The sequence below is a fragment of the Nicotiana tabacum genome, chromosome 10 (assembly GCF_000715075.1).
Source record: "Nicotiana tabacum cultivar K326 chromosome 10, ASM71507v2, whole genome shotgun sequence".
Classification (NCBI taxonomy): Eukaryota; Viridiplantae; Streptophyta; class Magnoliopsida; order Solanales; family Solanaceae; genus Nicotiana; species Nicotiana tabacum.
Window position 1 is genome coordinate 86,457,920 of NC_134089.1, and position 14,770 is coordinate 86,472,689.

Below are 14,770 nucleotides of genomic sequence, written 5' to 3' on the forward strand. Positions count from 1 at the left end.
TATTATTTCAAAGGCAAGTCAAGAGTAAATTAGAAGAAGTTGGATCAGTTAGTAATGGGTTGAATTAGCAGGGTTGTGGAAATGATCAATTCCTTCAACATTTTAAGCTATACAGGTGATTCGTGGTTGTATGTGCGGGCTTGATAGCCACCGTAATTTGATTGATTTGGAGGTATTTGATTATGATGGTTTGTTATGTTTAGATGGACCCCGAAAGAGTTATCGTGGTTTAGACCACAACTTGAGGTTTGTATTTTCTATGGTTATGGGAATTCGGTTGTGTGTTGCAATTGTTCCTCTGAAATGTGTTGAGTGAAAGGGTTCTAGATGATGAAGTGTTTATTCTATTGGTGGTTCATGAGTTATAATGAAATTCTTGTACTCTCACGTAGCGGCATGATAAGTGTAGTGAGCGGTATAAAAATTGAAAGTTGAGGATCAAGGTTGCGGTTCGGTGTTAATAAGAATGTCACAAGCTTGGAGGAGCGGGGGAGGATTTCAGATGTTCAGAGTATGCTGGCACTATTTTAGGGCAGCCTAAGGATGGCCTGTTTTGTGGTAAGAATGTTAGGTATTGAAATGCGGATACTTGGCCAGTATTATAAAAATAGCATGGTCGATGGTCATTTATATTCAGATTTTACTACCTGGTGCGGAAGGTAGTGGAGTATCCCACGAGAAGATCATATAAGTGTGACGTGTTAGTCATTCAATTGCTAGAGATTTAAAACAGGTATGGATATTTTGGTACTATCGCTAATAAGAGAGGTTATGACTAAGAGGCGCTCTATTCCTTTGGTTGTGGACTGTGAGAGTTTGTTCCGGATTTGACGGTCGCTCTTACGTGTCATGAATAAGGTCATTGTGGATCCTTGAAATGTTGTTGGCCCAGTATGGGATGATCGGAATTGTCTTGAGGTCCGGTATTCGAACTAATGTGAATTGTATGCTCTACATCAAGTCAGATATGTTCATTCAGCATAGCATTGCTTATGGAGGATTCTTCAGGTGTTGGAAGTTATTCCTGTCATTAGTTATTCTTTGTAATACTCTAATATGCCATGTGGGTTGTGAGATGGCTTGATTATTGGTACGTGTGTTGTGGTTCTGTGTAGCTTGTCGTTATTGCACTTGGTCGAGCTCAAGTTTTGTAATGCATGGTGTTATCTGTCTCCCTAGGGTTGTATTTTTGCACTAGGCGTGCTTGTGGTAGATATTCGGGTATTTTATAGGTATATGCATTATGGCTTGATGGGTATTTCCTTATTTATTGTTATATGTGGATCGGGTGGCAAGCCGCCACGGGTATGTTGTGTGGATCGGGTTGCACGCCACAATGATGTCATGGTTGGATCAGGTTGCACGCCGCAATAGTGTCATATTTGGATCGGGTTGCACGCCACAACAGTGAGATATTGAGTACGGTTCCCTATACTTATTTTTGTGTGTCTTGTTTCTCGTCTCCGAGAAAGGTTTATAGCATCTGTTGGTCATTTTATTCGTTTCGTGGGCTGGGTAGTTCTTTTCTAGAGTTCATTCTTCCTTATGGGTCACATTTGAGTTTGTAGTTTGTTGGCGCATTGATTGTGGCATATGAGATTTTTGGTGATGTTTGAGGTAGCTTATTGCTCGAGCAGATTGTACTAGGTGATACGAGGTTATTGGACCTAAAATTAGTGCAATCAGATTTATATAAGGTACATTAGAGGTAAAATGTCACTATTCAGTTCAAAATAAGGCAAGAGTTCTTGTTGAGCAGAGGACTCCATGATTTATTGATTTGGCAAGTAGTTAAGAGCTTCTACTCATTGTTTTTATTGTTGCAGTATCGCGAGGATTGGATCAGGACTTATGCGCATATGAGTTATACTATGGCCATTAGGTTAGTAAATTTGCAGCTTCTACGGTTGGAGGATGTTATTATGAACATACGAATTATGCGGTGCATTGTGTGGTTTCAGCATGGGTGTATGATCGTGTTTGGTACAACGGGTTGAGAATGATATGGTGATCGTATGTTAGAATCAGGTCTCGTAGAGAATTTCGGATGTTGGAATTTGGTTCTAAGGCTTGTGGTCTAAGGTAGCAGGAAGGATCTTCAATCTGGTTCGAGCTAATGTATTCACATGGGTTATGGTGGAACGGTTAGGTGCATGAGGTGTTAAACAGTGGTTTTGGGCAATTCCAGAGTGGTTCTTGGCACGTTCGAGGACGAACGTATGTTTAACTGGGGGAGAATGCAATGACCCGACTGGTTATTTTGAGCTCCAATGCATCGTTCAGCGGTTTGAGGCCTTGAGTGGTTTCACTTCATATTTAATGACTTGTACGCGTAGTCGGAATCGAATTTCGGGAAGTTCGGAGTTGATTCGGATGGAAAATTCTCAATTCAGAAGCTTTAAATTGGAAGAGTTGACCAAGGTTTGACTTCTGAGTAAACGACCTCGGAATTAGGATTTGAAGGTTCCAATAGGTTCGTATGATGATTTTGGACTTGGTGTATGTTCAGGTTGAGTATCGGGTTGTCCAGAAGCATTTCGGCACTTATTGTGGAAAGTTGGCATTTTGAAGGTTTTAGAATTTCCTAAGATTTATTTGAAGTGAACTTTGATTTTATTGATGTCCGTTTGGGATTTAGAATCTTGGAATAGGTTCGTATCGTGATTTGTGACTTGCATGTAAATTTTAGCATCATTCCAGAATGTTTAAGTGTAATTCAGACGCGTTTGGTGAAGTTTGAAAGTTGAAAGAGGTGTTTTGATCGTCGATTTGTAGTTTGGATGTTGTTTGGTGTGATTTGAGGCCTCGAGCAAGTTTGCATCATGTTTTGGGAATGGTTGGTATGATAGGAAGGGTCCTGGGGCCCTTGGGTGTGTTTCGGATGGGCTACGGGTCATTTCTCCATGTTTGAGCTACTGTTTTTGAGATCTAGTGCATCATTCTTCGCGATTGCGAAGAAAGGGCCACGATCGGGAAGAGCAAAGTGTTGTTCCAGGCATTGTGAATCATGACCACGGAAGGAAATTCGCAATCCTGTAGAAGGATTTTCTACTGTTAGTTGTCTGACTTCGGGAGCTTATATTTTGTAATCTATAAGGAATTTGGGGATGATCCAAAAATGAAAGTTGTAGCCCATTGAATCTAGTTTTCTCAAAATAGTCATTTGGAATTTTTTACAAAAGGTTATGCCCATTATATTGAAGGGCGTCTGTAAAGAGGAAAGAAAATTTGTACATCGCGATCGCGAGGTTTTGGTTGCGATCGCGATGAAGGAAAACGATGCTTTAACTTTTGTTAATTGAGATCGCATAGATAATGACCGCAATCATGAAGAAGGAGGCCTCGCATGTGTATTGAATATCTAATTTCGAGATTTTGAGTTTATTTCATCACTTTTAATTTCTTGGAGCTCATGCGGGCCGATTTGGGGTGATTCTTGAAGATCGTTTTCGCCATATATTATAAGGTAAGTTATTCCTACTTGTTTTGAGTTAAATACATGGGTTTTATATGGATTTTAACATGAAAATTTGATAGAAAATTATGGAATTTTTGGAAGAAAAGCTAGAAATGGTATTTTTAGATTTTGACCACGAAATTGGACATGGAATTTGGAATAAATTATATATTTGAGTTTGTAGTATTATGGGAAATGTTTATCTTCGAAAATTTTCAAAATTCGGGCACGTGAGCCCAAGGGTTGACTTTGTTGATTTTTTGAGCGGAGTTGGGAATCATTATTAAATTGTAAGCATTGTAGTATATTTTGATCATGTTGTTTGACTAGTTTCGGATTATTTGGCTTTGAGTCGAGGAGTTAGAGAGGCATTGGAGCTGGTTATGGAACTTCGAAGCAAGGTAAGTCTCTTGTATAATCTTATGAGGGGGAAATTATCCCGTAGTTGTTATTCTTGTTATATGCTACATGTTGTGGGAGTTGCGCACGTATGAGGTGACGAGTGTCCGTGCACATGCTAGAATTCTTGATTATGTCTGGTAGACTAGGATTCGCGCCATGCGTTATTAGAAGTAGTTGAGTTATTCTTGCCTGCTTAGTTACTTGATTTCGCATTACGACCTGAGACTAGTCTTGCGTAGAGTGATAAACTCGCTATTGTAAGAGATTTGACGAGCTACTTGATTAGCCACAGAATATTGTGCTTCCCTTACGAATTTCTCTCACGTTATGCGTTCTCATCGGAAAGCTTCTTTAAATTTCATAACTCACATGTATATTCGTGAGTGGGGTCAAGAACCCGTTAAAGCTTCTAATTCTAATGGGATCAGGCCATTCGCCTCTGCAAGATTATGTACCACACTCTTATGGGATCGGGTCGTTCGCCTTAGCAGGATATTGTACCACAGTCTTATGGGATCGGGTTGTTCGCCTCGACAGTATCATATTCTTATGGAATCGGGCCATTCGCCTCGGCAATATCATATTCTTATGTGATCAGGCCTTTCTCCTCGACGGTATAATATTTTTATAGGATCAGGCCGTTCTCTTCGACGGTATAATATTATTATAGGATCGGGTCATTCGCCTCGGCGGTATCATGTATCACATTCTATTGGGATCAGGCAGTATCATGTATCATATTTTATAAAACACTCCTATGGAATCGGGCCATTTACCTGGGGAACTTCATAAAATACTCTTATGGGATCGGGTCGTTCGCCTCGGTAGAATCATGAGTAATATTTGACAAGAAGCCAGCGTATCCATGAGTTTTCCTGATTTGAGTTGTGACGACCTATCTGGTGGGGACCATGACCCATTTAGTGGGGATTATATTACATATACTCCGGTTGAGGAGATAACCGATATTTGAGAACTTATATTCACTATTCAGAGGAGGATCGTACCACGTACCTATATTCGTTTACACTATTTATTTACCATGCCTCATACTTATTTACTTTCTACTGTACTTTATTTATTGACCTCTAGTAAGTGTCGATGTCGACCCGTCGTCATTACTTCTTCGGGGTTAGGCTAGATACTTAATGGGTACGCGTCGATTTACGTACTCATACTATACTTCTGCACTTAATGTGGATGTATATATTTATGTTGGTCTTTTGGGTGCAAAGGTGCGGCTATTGCAGGGACTTTACGGTGAGTTGAATCCCATGTTACGATCTGTAACACATAGAGTCTCTATCAAAATTATTTATATTTTCCTGTCTAACTTGTATTCCAGACAGATGTTGTATTGTTATTGTACCTTTAAATAGATGTTCATGCACTTGTGACACCGGATTTTGGGGATGTTCTAGACTTGTTATGGATTGTTTTACATTGATACCTTTTATTTATTATTTTTAATTAAACTTTACGTAACTACTATTTATTTTAATGCACTAACCTCTCTATTTAAATAAGATTCATGATTTTAAAAATAATAAAATGAATAATTAAGTGTTGGTTGTCTAACGATGATGTTGAGCGTCATCACAGCCTATTGTCAATTTTGGGTCGTGAAAGATAAGAAGTAGCAATAGTAAAATCATGTCCAAGTAAAAAGTATTATAACAGAAACTTAATAATTAATATTCAATATATGAGATAATATCTAATGGGTAGGGTATTTAACTTATTACTATTAACATATGAATAATAGACTAAATATAAAGAATAAAAATTTTGGATTATCGGATATCCAAACATCCGAAGTAGCAAATCCAATATCCAATCCGAAATCCAAAAATTTTAAAAATTAAATCCTAAATCCAATTTGTAATCCGAAAATCCAAAAGAAAAAACTAAAAAATTCATATTTCGGTTTAGATTTCGGGTTTGCCCAAACTATGCCCACCCCTAGGGGAGGGGGCCTCCATTGCTGTTGGAATCTCCCTCTAAGACAACCCTGCTGGTAGGATCCTCTGTTGCTCTGACTGGGCCTGAAACGGCCCCACTACTACTGACTGGACCCCGATGGTTGTGCACTAACCGATGACTGAGCAAAGGACTGGGATGGCCCTGATGATCCTCCCCTAAATACCAACCTACCCCCACCACCACCGGAAGAACCACAAAAGTTGTCCGCGGACCGGGCCTTATTGCTACCCTCTTGCTCTATTATGTTCTTCAATTTGCGGGTCTCTGTGGCTTGAGCAAACGCCACCATCTTCCCATAGTTTATATTAGAATTCAAGGCAGTTGTAGAGCCCTCATTAAAAACCAAGAGGCTGAGGCCTTGAACAAACCGGCACACTCTAGCCTCCATAGTGGGAAACATGTAAATAACATACTTGGATAGGTGCACGAATCTCATATGGTACTCCCATACACTCATCCTACCTTGTTTTAGGTTTTCAAACTCAGCGGCGCGAGCTGCCTTAGCCTCGGTAAGCAAGAAATGATCAATGAAGGCATCGGCAAACTCACCCCACCTTGCCGGAGGGCTCCCCTCCTCGCGGGACTCCACCCATATCTCAAACTAAGAATAGGCCATCTCTTTCAGAAGATAGGAGGCCAAATCCACTCCTTCCGTCTCAGTAGCACGCATAACTCGAAGAGTCTTGTGCATCTCATCAATGAAATCTTGGGGGTCCTCCTCGGGATTATTACCCGTGAACATTGGAGGATCCAATTAAAGAAACCTGTTCACCCTGGAACTAGTAGAATCCCCTTGTTGGCTGGAGGAAGTAGGTGCAACATTCGATCTCTAGGCCTGAGAAGTCACTATTTGAGCCAATATCTGTATAGTTTCCCTAAGGTCCCCATCAGAAACACTAGGACCGAAAGATGGGGCTAAATGTGGAACTGGAATATCATTCGGAGGAATCGTTGCACCGTCATTAGGTGTAGGAACTGGTGCAGTCTGAGCAAGAGTATTAGAATCAGGCAATGTAGTAGTTGGGGGAATATCCTCACCCCTCGGGTGCTTACCCGCATCGTTAGATATAGAATCAACTACGACTCTTGGGTTGACATTGGCTCTCTGGCCAGTTCTTGCCTTCTTCTTAGGCTCCATGAACTAAAAATTAGAGCAATGCACGAGTTAAAAGAGGAACAGTCTTACAATCAGCTCTACCGCACGATCTAGAACATCAAAGAAGGGTATTATTCCTAAATTCCCAAATGGCCTCCTAATTATAGACGTGGTCCATAACACACTGATAAGAAGGACTCTAATAGAAACGGCTCCGAGACATCCTATAACACTTTAAAACCTTAGGATGTGATACTAAATTTATCATGCCCCAACCTCCGGGAGTGCAACTGGCGCTCAACCGAGTTACCCCAGTTAAGATAGCATGTACAATGCCTTCGATGAACTTACCCATGAATAAAGAGATGATACATTTCATTAACTAGACAATAAGAAGATAATGTGGACAACACCAATTCACTACTATTAGTTGCGTCATTTATAAGTCTCAAAATACATACACTTTCATAGTTTGAAGTGGGACATGAGATGCAAATACAACATTACTAGTTTGACTTTCCCAACACCAATATACAACCCATGCCATGTCTACGAAGCCTCTAATAGATATGATAGTGCCGGCAACAAGGTTCTGGCTATACCTCAAAACATAATACATAAGGAACAAAAGACACAATTCCACAAAATGAAGTGGGGCTCACCAAGTCAACTGGGAAGAGGGTGTATAGCTATCACTAATTAATGTCGCCTGCTGTGGAACCATTTGCATCCATTAAAGATGCAACACCCCTGGCAAAAGGGAAGTTAGTACATATGAAATAGTTCTAGTATGAATGACTAAACACCCTCTCAATAGAACAAGTAATAATAAAAGGAAGAACAATCATATAATCACTAGGAGCCTCAAACAATACCAAAACATCAAGTTAGGAGCAAGATATAAATTTTCATATTTTAGGTTAAGAGATCAATAGTACCTTTACACCACCATGCTTTTAGCACGGAGTCCGATCTCAGCCCGATTGGCTAAGCCATCTCACCCCGAGACGTCCACTCACAACACCACCATCTGCGCGGTGCGGTGTCTGATCTCAGCCTGATCGGCTAAGTCGTCTCACCACAATGTCGTGTGGGTAGACATCACAATCCGCTATCAATCATCCCATCCCAATTAAGGGGAATAATATCATCACATTATTCTCATCTCAATTAAGGGGAATAATCTCATCACAGCAATATGGGGATTTACCCCTCAATCACTCCTACACCGACACGTATAATTTTGGGGTTAGGCTATTTCAACCTACCCTTCCTCGGTGACTAAACGATATTCCCAAAACATTTATTATACAAAGGATTTACAGCTCAATCCATAATATTTTACACATCCTTACATTTCATTATCACCAGGGACCACAACGTAATATCATTCTTGGCACATTGGTCGTGTTTCATATTTCATACTCCCTTTAGTCACTTTCAAGTATCATTATGGATTATCAACAATAAGGGCATCTATAATCAAGACTTTAAGTACACGTGTGAGCAAATAAGAGTCTTAGGCACATTGAGATTTCTTACACAATTTGGCGTTCTAGCTTGCAATGGAAACAAAAGTTTAAATCACAACACCTTCGATACATAAGTCATACTTGATTTCATTTCCGGAGGAAGTCATGATATGATAGGAACATTTAGAACACATTTTGAGTACACACATCCTTCAACACAACACTTATTTAGAATAGTCAAATTCATTAGGAAGGACTCGGAATATGAGAAATAAGAACATGAGCCAATCACAATCGCAACTTACGATGACATCATAAAATTCGATTCTGCAAGAGGATTTTAGCCAATATACCTCGCTTTGAGCTTCCTTAAATTACTATAATGATCCAAAAACTCTAGCAACCTCAATCTATTTAGAAACATAACAAAATTGAACACAAATTAGGAAAATATTCGTGGTTTCAGCTCATTTGAGCATTTTATCAAACACTGGGTTGGCATTATGATCTCAAGGTCCTCCTATGGTGGATTCCTTCATCCCACAACCCAATATATCTACCTTTTTTAGCTCAACAACCTTCTCACAACTTTGTTAGTACATGCATATGTAGATAGCACCCCCATACCTAAGAATCACACTCCACATTACCCATCTTCTACTTCAAACTCAAAATTGAAGACTAGGGTATGGAACCTTACCTCTTGAATGAAGACCTTGTGAGTTTTTCTTGTGAATTCTTCAAGTCTTGATCAAGTATTGATGAACAATTAGGTTAGGAATCCCCTTCTCACTCTAGACCATTTTCCTCTCTCTAAAATATCAGTTAGAACTGGCCAAAATAAACTCCAAGTTGTTTTTATAAAAATGGGATCGGGTAAAATTTTCCAAAACTTAAACTCTACGAAGCCAGGTGTGCGGCCGCAGACCGGACCACAAAACAAGTATGCGTTTCACAAAGGGGACCGCAGAAAGGGTCCCAAAAATTGGGCAGGGTTGGACAGGTCTGCAACAGATCTACGGTCCGCAGATTAGTTCTGTAGTCGCATAATGGACCGCAAAACCTCTTTTCTAAGGTTTCTCATGCTTGTTATGCGATGGATTATGCATCCCACGAAATGGTTATGCGACCATATAATGGACTGAAATGGTCCTCCAAATTATCTCAAGTCCTGCTTCACTCCGCGGCTGATATGCCGCCCACAAAATGGTTATGCGGTCGCATAGTGGACCGCAGAAATGCCATGGTCTTCAAAATGGTTCCTTCAACTCCCTGACATACTGTATAACCCACAAAGTCCGTACCATAGCTCTACCTTAGTGCCACAAAACCCCAGATTCTAGGTGAAATTTTACGGGGCCTTACATCCTAATGTTGGAATTGTTTCATAAACAATTCACTTAGAAAAGAGCCTTCTGGCCATACAAAATTTTCAGAAAACTTTGTTGATTAAATCTTTTAGAGAAAAACAATCAGACAATTTTCTATGCAAACTTTGATTTATATCTATTGATGTAGTTATTATTTGTTCTTTACAATATAACACAAGAAGCCCTACTCCCCACTTAAGAAATACTCCCTCCTTTCCAGAAAAAAAATACTATTAGTATTTTGAGAATCAAAATATATTTTCTTAGATAACAAATTAGTATTTAAAATTTCTAAGTTGAGAAATATCTTTTATGTTATTTCTAAATAAGTAAATTTCACCCCAACTCAATTACAAAATTATTCATATTTACATTAAAACTTAAATACCTTGATTCTCATTTTTAAACTTAGATACAGAAACTAATGATGGGGCAACTAAATAATTTCTCAGACAAACCTTCAATTGAGTTGAGATCCCTTTGTTTTGGGTGAGCTTCATAACTTGTATTTGGCTACTTCATGGGTCAGAATAGGCTATAAAAAATGATGGGTTAATCTCTCGGCGGGTTGGATGGGTTTGGGATCAAATTACCACCCCTACCTTCAATGCACTTGTTTGTTCTATTTTTTAGGCCTTAGCGGGAACTAGTGTTGGCATACGTAAGAAAAAGGACTCATGTCCAACCACCAAGAAAGGGAAAAATAAGGCGGATGAGGGGACATCTTGTGAGCACGTGATTTTTGCCCTACAAGAACTACTCCCAAAAATTCAAAATAAAATAGTTTTGTGTTGTTTGTGATTTATTTGTACTTGTTTGTGCATGTTTATTTTTACTTTAATTAAGAAAAATACAAAAATATGTGTTGCATGTGCATTTAGGATTTAATTTTACAATTAGGAATTAATTAAACAATATTTGGATTTGCGAGAATGAAAATCACAAAAATATGTACTTTGCATTTAATCTCCAATTGTGTGATTTTATTTTAGTTGGTATTGTGTGTGATAATTGTTATTAGGAATTAATTAGTATTTTTAATTTGGTTTATAATTCAATTTAGAATTTTAGTTTTATTAATTAGGAAATAAAAGAAAAAGAAGAAAAAGAAACAAAATGGGAACCGGACCGGGCCAAATTGGCCACAGCCCAGTTCTTACCCAAAAAATCAGCCCAATACCCGCCCCAAATCCAGTCCACCTACGACCAACCCAGAACGACATCGTTTGGGCATTGTGAATCTGGACCGTCAATCTCATACGATCAAACGGTCCAGTCCGCCTCTAGAATTATCCAAACGGTGTCGTTTTAAGTCAGTCAATCTCAACCATTCGCTTGATTGGATCGAACAGTCCAGATCAACTCCTCCGTCACCCGACCCATTTCCACCAAAGACCAACCCGGTCTCAAGACAAGCTAAACGACGCCGTTCCGTTTAGTGATTTGATCCAAGCCGTCGATCTTAATTGATCCAACGGCCAAGATCAAATCCCCACCCCACTATATATTCCTAAAACCTTACCCCATGCCCCCAAACCAAACCTCCCTCGCCCCATCATCTCTCAGACCCTTCAGAGACGCCCCCCAAACCCTAGCCGCCCCTTACCACCCGTGCTCCGCCCACCGGAAATCGCCTCACGGCGGTTTCGGTGGTCCAATGACCCCCAATTTCACACCATAGCTTCCCCTCAACCTCCCCACCCTAACCCCTCAAACCACTACCTTCGAATCATCCCCGTTCTTCTCGAATCTTCAATCAAAGAATCAACCAAAAACCTCACCTTCTCCGATAACTACCAAACTCACACCAGTTGTCCACCTGACCTCCCTCACCCCAAATCCCATACCCGTTTCCCTCGAATCCCTTCGAAACTGGTCGAATTTCAAATCAGAGGTGAAGCCTAAGTTTGACGAAACCCTAAAAACCGACGACGAAGCAATGATTAAGGCCGAAATAGACCTCGACCATGTGTTTTCATTTGAGAATACATAATCGAGACTCATTTCGGTCCAAATCAAAAGGACGAGGAGCAGTTTTCGTAACAAACCCGCCTGGTGTCTAGGTATTCTTAATTCCATTTTTCTTTTTCTTTTTTTTCTTCATCTTTAGTTTCGTTAAATTTCCGGTCCTCTCCTCCCCCTGCTTCATTTCTATTTTTCTGTGATGAACTTTGCTTGTTGATATGTTCAAACTTAGAGATTAGTCCATCGCAATGAGTTGAATCGTTTAGTCACGTTGAGCTGAAATGATTGATCATTTGAATATCTGGAATTTGTCAATCTCTTTGAGTTCGTCTGGATGGTTATTCTTTTGGTTTCAATTGCAGTCAAAATATGTTTTCCGTCTCATTGGCTTCAGTTCTCTTATCTCAGTAATTGATTGGTTTTGATGTTTGAATGTTGCTGAAACAAGATAGTTAATTGTGTTCTTTGGTTTGCTTCTGTGAGCTTTAAGCTGATGAACCATTAGATTAAGGAAATTGTGAACTGATTAAACTAATGAAATAGTTTAATCAGTAATGGGGGGTTGATGACTGTTTAAAACACTCTTAAGGTCAGAAAACATAAATCATGGGCACCATTTCACAAGGTTTAAGGGAATTGAATAGAAAAATAGGCTGCCCATACCCGCGTGGAATTAATAAAGAAAAAGAAGTTTAGTGGGGAACAAAACATACTCTAGTGGAGTTCTAAAGAATATCATGGGCAGAATTAGTTTCTTAATTCTGCCTGAGTGCTCTTACGAGCTGGTAGGGTCAGTGTTTGGGTATAAATGGAGGGACATTTTTTAACAGAGGGGGGCTGGAAAAAAATAGGCTGAGAATATAGACATACACACTTGGGTTCTACTGTTGCATTCAAGCCGGGTCTTAGATAATATTCTTAAAAGTTATAGCATTCAACTGTGCAAGGAGCTACGGTTCCATAAAAAAAATGTTGTTACATTGGTTTAGAGTTTCATGCTGAGTAATTTTGATCAAAGTTGAATAGATTTTTGATTGAGTTTTGTTGTTGTCGAGATTTCAAAGGTTTTGAGATAGCTTGAGCTGAGTTTGGGTGTAGTGTTACAGTGGTGTGTTTTTCTGATTTCATTTTTGAGGTCGTTTGAGCTGTTTAAGTTTGAGTGTTCTGGTTTTGACTGGCTTCAAATTCACCTGGGTTTGCTGCATATGTTACTGGACTGTTTGTGGATTGCTGTTTGTATTGTTGCTCGTATTACTGCTGCTGCTGACCTTTCTTCTACTTTATTTCTATTCCAATTCCAGGTACACAGCTTGACTTCAATAAAAATAGCAAATCATAGTCGGTTTTAGGTTTACCTTTTAAATAATAAATGAGATGAGCCTCACCAAATAAAAATACATAAATTGTGGGGCCCTTAATAAATGGTTAAAATGAAACATTTAGAATTCGGGAGGGGCCGTTTAGTGAATTTCACGGCCCTCCCCAAAGATAATAACGCGCTAGTCATTTTAGACGCACTTTTAATAATTTACTTTCTTAAACTCGGGTGCACATTTATGTGACCCAAATCCAAATCTCCACGGAGTCGAAATATGTCAATAACCACGGGTGCATTGATATGACGTGTTTCGAGATGTGTTTTCACGACGTTGCAATTCTCGTTAAAAATAATAATAATAATAATAAAAGCGGTAAAAAGTTAAAATTTGCATATAGGTTCAACATGATTAAAATCAGATAAATAAGCCGAATATGACATTTGAGCGACCGTGCTAGAATCACGAAACTCGGGAATGCCTAACACCTTCTCCCGGGTTAACAGAATTCCTTATCCGGATTTCTGGTCCGCGGACTTTAATACCGAGTCAATCTTTTCCTCGATTCGGTTAAATAATAAATCCCGTTTCGATTGTCCTTTAATTGGAAAAAACTCCCTTACGCCCCTGCAGGCGCAGGTAAAAAGGAGGTGTGACACTCCTATTAACCAAGATAAGACCTTAATGTTCGTCGAGATGAAAGTAAATGGCAAGCCCATTCGGGCAATGATAGACACAGGCATTACTCACAACTACTTAGCCTCAACTCAAGTAGAGTGCCTTGGTCTAGTTGTGGAAAAAGGGCAGAGGTCGTGTCAAGGCTATCAACTCACCGCCTCAACCAGTGGGTGGAATAGCCAAAGGAGTGCCAGTGAGGCTGGGTCCTTATGAAGGAACATTCAACTTGTGCGTGGTGATCTTAGACAACTTCGAGCTGATAGCGGGTTGGAAATCATGAAGCAAACCAACACCATTCTTGTACCTTATGCAGATATGCTGCTGATAATGGGAACCAATGGGGCCAAACCCTACATTATCCCATGCACAACATTAAAGATGGTCGCAGAGAACATCTCGACTTACAGTTGAAGAAGGGAGTTAAAAGACATGAACCTACGTTCCTGGCTACTCTTTCTTTTGAAGATATTGAACGCTCTTCCGGTTCCATTCATGCACCTGTGAAGGGGATGCTAAGGGAGTTTGAAAATGTCATGCCACAGGACATGCCAAAGCGACTCCCTCTTAGGCGCACTATGGACCATGAGATTGAGTTGGTGCCGAGTGCAAAGCCACCTTCTCGGGCGCCTTATAGAATGTTACAGGCCGAGCTCGTTGAGCTTCGAAGACAGTTGACGAAAATGCTAGGCACGGGGATTATTGTGCCCTCCAAGTCCTCTTATGGGTCCCATGTGCTATTTCAAAAGAAATAGGATGGCACCTTACGACTCTGTGTGGATTATCGATCCCTAAATAAAATCACCGTGAAAAACAAGTACACTATCCCACTAATGGCTGACTTGTTCGATAGATTGGGTGGTGCTATAATGTTCACCAAAATAGACTTGAAGACAGGTTACTAGCGAGTCCAAATTGCTGAGGGAGATGAACACAAGACGACCTGTGTGAAAAGATATGGGTCGTACGACTTCCTGGTCATGCCATTCGGCTTGACTAATACTCCAACCACATTTTGCACTTTGATGAACCAA